Genomic DNA, 9,487 nt, shown 5'->3' on the forward strand with positions numbered 1-9,487 from the left:
AACGTGCTTTCATTGTCAAGTGTTGTTGCCGTCTTCCTGGTATGTGCAAAAGCACCTACAGGTAAGGGGCATCTCCAACAGACAAAAACATGTGACTATAATTGATGCCCTTCAAGAAATATCTCTGGAAGAAATATTTTCCAACACAAATCCAACATTATCTGCTATCAATTGCAAGGAACTTGAAGATTAAAATACGTTTTCCCGGTATCTTTTCACTCTTTTATTGTCTTAGAGAAGAAAATTCAAAAAGTTCTTGACTTTCTGTTCATAAACCCTGATTCAGGTTTATGACAGAAAAGATTCTGAAAGATATGTGATCCAGTATTTGCGTGCTGCCCCCACTCTAAGCCCAGAAGACCTGAATCTTTTTCAGATTCTCTCTTAATTCTGTTCCGTATTCTACAATTGTTAAGACCTAATATATATTACAAGATCTGCATATAGATGCACCAATTTGGGTTAGGCAGGTTTTGGGGGATGAAATCTTTAGATAATAGAAGAAGACAACCATGGCTGACAAGAATTGAGGAATAATAGACAATAGGTAATCATCTATGAGTGTGGCCAGTGTTTGAAATAACTCAAGGTAATAAGAGTTCTTGAATAAAATGATGAGTTCAAATACAAGTTTTGTTCTTAATAGGTATATGGCATTAATCAATTTCCTTAATCTCTGAACCTTCTAAGTAACATCTGGGGAGGGAGGATTTACTGTCTTCTTTGCTGGGCTTCAAACTCTCTGACATTAGGACCACTGTGAGTTTTAGTCATCACTGTATTCTCGCTATCTACTAAAATGCCTGCCCGGGGTTCAGCACAGGCACGAAGTCCTTCAAGTGCTCCACAAAGTCCTAGATGATCCTCTGACCCTATCTCCTATTCTCTCCATCTCTTACTTCAACCATGGGGCTCCTTCTTTATCTCAAACACATCAAACTTGCCACTACCTCAAAGTCTTTGTAGTTTCTATTTCCTTCTCCTGAAACTTTCTTCACCCAAATATCTAACTGATTCACTTCCTTACTTCCTTTAGACGCTGCTCAAATGACACGATTATCACAAGGTCCTCTTTAAAGACCCCCTAAAAAAAGTGGCTGCCGTCTACTTTAACCTTCCTTACTCCCTCTCTCTTACCCAGTTGTATTGTTTCATAGAGCTTTTCAACATATGAGATATTATGTATATCCTAGTTCATTTATTCATTGTTTAACACTAGAATATAAAATCCACAAGGCAAAGTATTTGTTAATTGATAGTATTACTATACCTATATTATTGCTAGTAAATGACAATAACAAGATTTAAATACAGGCTTGATTTCAAAGTGTGTGTGTGTGTGTGTGCGCGCTCGCGTGTGTTTTATGAGATAATACTGTTTCCCACGATTTCCTAGAGTGGAACATTTCCAATTACTTGTACACTTACACCATATTATAGCTATTTGAGCTAAAATACCACCTCATACATCTACACAATACTTAGAACAGTGTCAATAGGTTATATGTAGTAGTACAGGTTGACTAAAAGAAACTAAGGAATTATTTTCTTTCGGGTCTTTTGTACAAAAAGAAATTACTATTATATTACAATACTTCTGTTTTATGATACTTCTATGTCTTAAAGTCCATTCTCTTAGAATTTCTTAAGTGCTCAAGAATGATTCTTGAGAGAGGGAGAGAGGCAAAGGCAGAGACGGAGACAGGGAGAGCTCCAGATGTCTGCAGCAGGCCCCTTGAGGCTTTAGCTGAGGATGAATCCCTGCCTGTGTGTGAAGAACCTACTGAGGCTGGCAAAAAAAATGACCAGAAAAGACTCCAGGGAACAATCGTGGATATCTCACAGGACTGAGAAGAGTTCCTGTTGCCACCAGCCAGAGCAGAAAACCTCATAATCATGGGATATTGGGGCTACTGCTCAGAAGGATTTTGCCTCAATAGTGGGGAAAATTTGGCCCACATGCAATGTTATTCTGGCCCTGCCCAGCAAAGTTTAAAAGCAAGACCTGGAAGGTGTAAATGCTTCCGGCTAGCTGAATCCTGGAAAATTGCTGAAGAATTATTTATAGGAAATACCTTTACACGATAAGGTAAAATTCACAATGTCTAGCCTCCCGTAAAAAATTACCAGGCTTACAAAGAAGCAAGAAAATGTGACCCACACGCGGAGAAAAATCAATCCATAAAAAATAGACCCGTAAGTGTCTCAAATGATAGAATTAATGGAAAAGAACAATAAACCTGTTATTATAATTAGAATCTGTAAGTGAAGATTTTAAGTAGAGAGATGAAAATCAAACTTCATCCGCAGCAGACCTGTAGTACAAAATGTGATCAACAAAATCCTTCAGGCAGAAGGAAAATGACAGCAGTTGAAAATCTCTATCTACACAAAGGAAGGATGAACCCCAGAAATGGAAACTACATGAGTAAGCAAAAAAGATTTTTTTTTATTATTTACATCTATTTAAAAAATTGAATGTAAAAAAAAGCAATATAACATATATAGAAATGAAATGTACAACATCTATAACACAAAGGCCAGAAGGAAAAAAATGGAAGTATAAATTTGAAAGTTGTTATACTAAAGATGAAGAATGTAACTGGAATATAGGCTGTGATAAGGTCAAGATGTACACAGTAACACGGAAGCAACCACTGAGAGAGTTTATAGTCCAACAAAAAGAGATAAAATGAACTTATAAACAATACTCAATCCAAAATAAAGCAAAAAACATCAAGAAGAAGAAAAAGGGAATTAGGAAAAGATAAATAGAGAGCAAATAGCAACATATTAGATTTAAACTCAGTCTTACAGACAATAATATTACATGTAAATGGTCTAAACATACCAATTAATAGAGAGGAACTGTCAGAATGGATAAAAAAATAAAGACCCCACTATGTACTTCCTTATAAGAAATCTACTTTAAATATAAAGACTCAACTAGCTTAAATGCAAAAGAATGGGAAAATATATACCATGTCAACATTAATCAAAAGAAATATAGCTGGGGCCGGCCTGGTGGCACAGTGGTTAAGTTCACATGTTCCGCTTCAGCAGCCCGGGGTTCGCTGGTTAGGATGCCAGGTGTGGACATGGCACCACTTGGCAAGCCATGCTGTGGTAGGCATCCCACATATAAAGTAGAGGAAGTTGGGCATGGATTTTAGCTCAGGGCCAGTCTTCCTCAGCAAAAAGAGGGGGATTGGCAGCAGATGTTAGCTCATGGCTAATCTTCCTCAAAAAAAAAAAAAAAAGAAATATGGAGTGTTTATATTACTATTAGACAAAGTACCTTTCAAAATGTTGTGTGAGTCAATTCATCCAGAAGATACAATACTTCTAAAGATTTATGGACCTAATAAAATATATGAAACAAAAACTTATAGAACTGTAAGGAGAAAAAGGCATATGTATATTTATAGCACGAAATTTCAATATTCCTCTCTTAATAATTGATAGAATAAGTAGTCACAGAAATCAGAAAAGATATAGGAGATTTGAACAGCATTTCAACCATTGTAACCTACTTGACATTTATTGAATGCTCCACCCAGGAAAAAGTGGAGTAAACATTTCTTAGAAGTACAGTAAGAACATTTACCAAGTAAGATCATAGTCTGTGTCATAAAAAAATACTAAATAAATATAAAAGCTTTCATAAAAAGCTCAAACATACATCTACCATATGACAGCCATTACACTCCTAGGTATTTACCCAAGAGAAAAGGGTGGGAGTTTCCATGCAAAAAAACTGTACAAAAATGTCCGTAGCTATTTACTTGTTAACAGACTCCAACTGACAGCAACGCAATGTCACCCACAGGTGAATAGATAAATTGCAGTATAGCCATACAATGGAATATTTTTCAGCAATAAAAAACAATGAATTATTGACACACACAAAAACATAGCTAAATCTCAAAATAATTATGCCGAGGGAAAGAAACCAGACAAAAAGGGTAAATATTGTGCAATTCCAATTACATAAAACTCTAGAAAACGCAAACTAATTTATAGTAACAGAAAGCAGATCTATGTTTGCTCGGGGAAAAGGAAGCAGGGCAGGAGGTGGACATTACAAACAGGCCTGAGAAAACTTTGGGGTGAGATTAACATGTTCATTTTCTTAACTGTGGTGTTGGTTTTATGGCTGTATACATACATCAAAACATCGAACTATACACTCTAAATACGTGTAGTTTATGGCATGTCAGTTATAACTTCAATAAAGCTGTTCTAATAAAACTGTCATATATATGACTTCACAAAAAACATAATTGAGCTATTTGAAATTGACGCAGAAAAACCTAAAGAATACTGTGCTTCAAAGAAATGGGCAAAAAGATGTAGGCTCATTTATTTTCTAAAGTTGCTCCTTCGTTAACTTAGCCAGAAGAAACAACAAGAAGGGCAGGATTTTTCATGATACCTATAAAATATTCCCTGGGAATAATTCAGATTTACAGGAACATCCTTTCATGATTTAAACCTCTTGTGCCGTTAAGTGCACAGCAGAAGCAATTCATTTAATGGTTCCTCAGTGACCTACAAGAATGAACAGCCCCGTCAAGCTTTCTAACCAAGTCTTAAGCCAGAGAAGGAAACTGATTTGCAAAAGTCCTTTTCTTTTTATTTCATTTTCCCTTACTAAATTTCAAAGGCATGTCAATCCAGTATAGTTCCAGATTTACATGAATTACATACAGATTAATAGTGTTTATTTTTCTTTTCATGAATTCCTGCATCAAATTACTTTTGTTTGGCAGTTGGATATAAATTTTGCATTTCTTATAAGTAATTAAACATAAGTTTTCTCTACCTAGATTAATAGTGTACTTTGGATTTTTTATTTTAATAAACTTGGTAACTTTTCCCTGTTTAGTCCTCACGGTGCCAAATGCTGAATTCTCTAATTGAAAGATAATCAGAGGAATAAAGATATCCTCATGGCACCAACGAGATTTCAAATAGGTTTAATAATGCCATTCTACCAACATTAGGTGAATCTTTTGCTACTAATTTTAAGATCTGTATCCTATATGTAAAGATGTCATATTTAATAAGAAAAATATGAGTACAGAATAGTGATTTAATGAATGTTTGTGGGATAAACGAAAGAAAACATTTTACTAAAGTGTATTTTCTCATTCAAAGGAAAAACTCATATTTATGACTTAGTGATACGAGAGAATTGGAATGGGGTTAAAAGGACTAAATTTTAAACCATGGTTTACCACTTATGAGTTATGTGGCTGAGAAAAGCAGTATGCTATTGTCATTGTCCTCGGTATCACAACCATTATATTAAAATTATTTCATAATATTATGTTTTATGGATGTACCATGATTAACTTCACAATTTCCCTAATTTGGCACATTTACGTGCTATCCAAGCATTACCCCCATAAACAGAGTTACAAGTAGTAATACTGTCATTAGCTTTCATAGCAGCCTATACACAGTGATATTCTCACTTTGGTACCATTCATATATCAAGATAGGTCACAAATACCATTGGCATAATGATAATGAGACTTCTGGTCAGGCAGAAAAACAAAAGCTCCTGTTTAGAGACTAAACAAAGCACATCTGACCCAAGATGGCCCCACCTCTGATTCCAGATTCCTTCATCACCTGCATCTCTATCGCCATGCCTTTTCTTCCCTTGGTGGCCTGTGATCTTCCATGCTGCTGTGTCTTTGCACATGCGGCATGCCCTTTGTTAGAAACATTTCCCTGTTCCCCCACTCTGTGCAGCAAATATGACATTTTTCAAAGTTCATCTGCAATGTACCTCTTTGATTGCTCCCCAATTCTCCAAATTGATTTTGTTACTTCTTCCTCTGTTCTCCCCAGGCAGTTTTTACCTCTCGGTATTCTAGCACTACACGCTCAAGAAGACCTAGGACCAGATTCTTCCAAACATCATGTGTCCAGTTCTGAGACTAGTGTTTGGAGCTGAATAGAAGTCGGTGAATTTAAATTGAATTTGATTGGTGTAATGGACCGAATGCTTATGTCTTCCTCAAAATCCAAATGCTAAAATCCTAAACCCCAATATGATGGTATTACGAGATGGGGGCCTTTGGGAGGTGATTAACTGATAGGGTGCATCCTTATAAAGAATCCCAGAGAGCTCTCCCCCTCCTTCCTCCATGTGAGGACACAGCAAGATAGCCATCTATGATCCAGGAAGTAGACTCTCCCAGACACCGAATCTCCTGGCTCCTTGATCTTGGACTTCCCAGCCTCCAGAACTGGGAGAAATAAATGTTTGTTGTTTAAGCCACCCCATCTATGGCACTTTTGTTGTAACAGTGCAGGCAGACTAACACAATTGGTGATTGGGGGAAAAATGCAGAGGAGAGGTGACATAGAGAGCCACAGAAAGGATTTGTCTTTGAGATTCCTACAGGGTGGAATCATTCACATTCCCTCCAAACTAATTCCTAGAATATTTTTATTTGGTTCTTCAACATAAAAATCTACTTTTTCAGAGACTTTAAAAAAGCTGTAGCCAATTCAGAGCTTTTTCATCAGTGTTGACCAAACGAGCTCTAAAACTCTTACAGAGAACTATTCTCTAACACTGAAACTAGCAGAGCAGAAACTGGAGGTGAAAGTGAGGCTGAGGGTGGGGATAGAGCAGGGGAGCAGGAACCTGCCAGAGGACCAGAAGCAAACTTGCCTTTTCTGATCTCCCAGGAGAATGGGTGAGTGAAGAACAAAGCCTATAATATTAATAACTGGACTTGATGAGAGAGGAATACTTGGTATGATTATTAAGACAAGAAGTAGCAGTTATTTCACTTAACACAGCCATCAGTGAAAACCAAATTGGAAATAAAAAAGAAGACAAAATCAGTATATGAAATTAACAGAAGTAGCCCCTCTCACTCTGCCACTACAGGCGCATAACCCTAGTCTCTGTGCCGATACATTGCTCTCAGAGTTGGATACTTTGCTTTAGAAATAGGAATAAACGTGTGTGCAGTTTAACCCAAATCTTTAGTAAAATTTATGCTTTTATTTTTACGTGAGAAAATTGTACCATGAAGTATGTTAAAAAAAAAAAAAAAAACCGGGGCTAGTCCATTGTTTAATGCATCAAGTCATTCATATTAAGAAAAACTAGAAATTGAATCCCAAATAATAAAAACATTATATTTGGGGGATTAGGATTATACACAGTTTAAGAATCTCTTTTAACCACAAAAAAACAGTTCATCTTTCAACTTTCCTGTTTTGATTTGAGTTATCAGCAAAAGACCTCACCTAAAATGTCCTAGGAATGATATTTTGTTTTATTTTCACCATGTTATAGAAGTTTAAAGGTTTTTCTTTTGCCCTGTCTGTAAGAAGGAATCCTGTTACATGGCTACAGGAAGAAAGACAGAATGTAAGAGACATGGTAGAATAGGAAGGAGACCTTCTGGTTAGTCAGGTCACTTTCATAGGAAAAACATTCCTTCATAGAAATAATAATAGTAAAATTATGGTGATAACGTCACATTTTATCTAGCACCCAACATTTTCAAAATACTTCCTTGTGATGTGATGTATACTAAGTTATCCCCGTGATGTGATGTATACTAAGTTACCCTTGTGATGTGATGTATACTAAGTTATCCCTGTGATGTGATGTATACTAAGTTATCCCTGTGATGTGATGTATACTAAGTTATCCCTGTGATGTGATGTATACTAAGTTATCCCTGTGATGTGATGTATACTAAGTTACCCTTGTGATGTGATGTATACTATGTTATCCTTGTGATGTGATGTATACTAAGTTATCCTTGTGATGTGATGTATACTAAGTTACCCTTGTGATGTGATGTATACTAAGTTGTCAAGCACCAAAAGTGACAGACAAGGCACTGGACTGGGTTACCAAGCAAACTAATAGGTAGATAAGTAGGTAGGAAGGTGACAGATAGAGGAGATTTCTTTTAAAGACTATAGTACCACATAAAAATCAGCATGCCTCTGTCATGAATTAACATTCCTTTTATAAACTATATGTGGTCATAAACAATTTTCTATATTATATTTTAACATGTATACTCATATGAAAGAGTTATTTCCTCCCAAAAAAACTAGATTGCCTTTATCATTAATCATTTATCATTAACCAAAGCTAGCTAATGCAGACACACAGCATAATCCAGTCTTCATAATTAAACATTTAAATCCAAAAAGGCTATTTGTGACTGACTGCAAAATATTTTAAAGCAGTTTTCCATTGAAGAAATTTATCATAAATGAGAATATAAAAAATTTCATCTTGAGAGATTGACTTTAAAAATAATGCTACAACTTTTACCATTATAGATGAAAAGATCATGTAAAATATTCTTTCACTCAGGAACATAGAATTTATTTTCCCAGTTTTTAAAATAATATAAAAATATTATTTTAATAATTTCCATATTTCATAGATTTAATAATTTTATTGTAACATTTCTGGAGGATTTTGTCCATTACAAATCTTATTTGAGAACTTGAAAACATACGTTAATTTGATAAATCAAAGGTCTTGCTATATTATATTTTTCCATGATGCCCCACTGACCTTTAGAAAAGATATGTTATTTTCTTTCTAATGTCTTATCTGATCTCAAAAAGAACATGAACAAAAGACAAAAAGCCTGTGCACTCTGAATCTCAAGGTGACATTTAAGACTGACATCTAGCTAGCAGAAGAAGATCTCAAAATTTATTCTTGTCCCATGGGGATAAGCAAATCATTAATATAAGAACATATCAGGCCATTAAGAGCTTTAAACGTCAACAATAAAACTTTAAAATCAATGCAAACCTTGACAGAAAGCCAATATGAAAACTGGAGGACAAAAGTGATGTACTTCGCACGGGTAAGTAGCCTCACACTGTGAATGAACTGAACCCTGGAGATTGATTTACCAACGAATCGAAACATCAAGACGCTGAACCAGTCCAGTCTCAGTGATGATCACACTGCAGTCGTTTCAGTACCACTTACACACCTTTGCTGTAATCAGATGGCGTGCTGTAGACGACAACTCGTTCCCAACAAGAGTGTCAGTTTACACTAAAGCCAATAACTAAACTCAAATTAATAGTCACCCTAACCTTTGTATGAAACTTTAGAGTTCACAACGTTCTTTATCAAATAGAATTCCACATGATGAAGGAACAAGGAGATTTGCAATTGAAACAATATAGTCACCTGCTCACTTTTGTGCTATTATTATGATAATAAACTCAAAATTGTTGAATACAGATACTAAAAACTGAGAGTTACCTGGGTCTAAAACTTACTCCCGATGTGCAAAATCTTTATGGAGAAGAGTTCTAATTTCTTTTCAATATACTTTTGTTCATTTGATATCTTACATGAACACAATACTTGAAACAATAATAATAATAGCTAACAATAACTGACTACTTATTATGAGATATGCATGAACTGATTTAATCTGCTAACACTGTCCACATT

The sequence above is a fragment of the Equus przewalskii genome, chromosome 5 (assembly GCF_037783145.1).
Source record: "Equus przewalskii isolate Varuska chromosome 5, EquPr2, whole genome shotgun sequence".
In the NCBI taxonomy this organism is placed as follows: domain Eukaryota; kingdom Metazoa; phylum Chordata; class Mammalia; order Perissodactyla; family Equidae; genus Equus; species Equus przewalskii.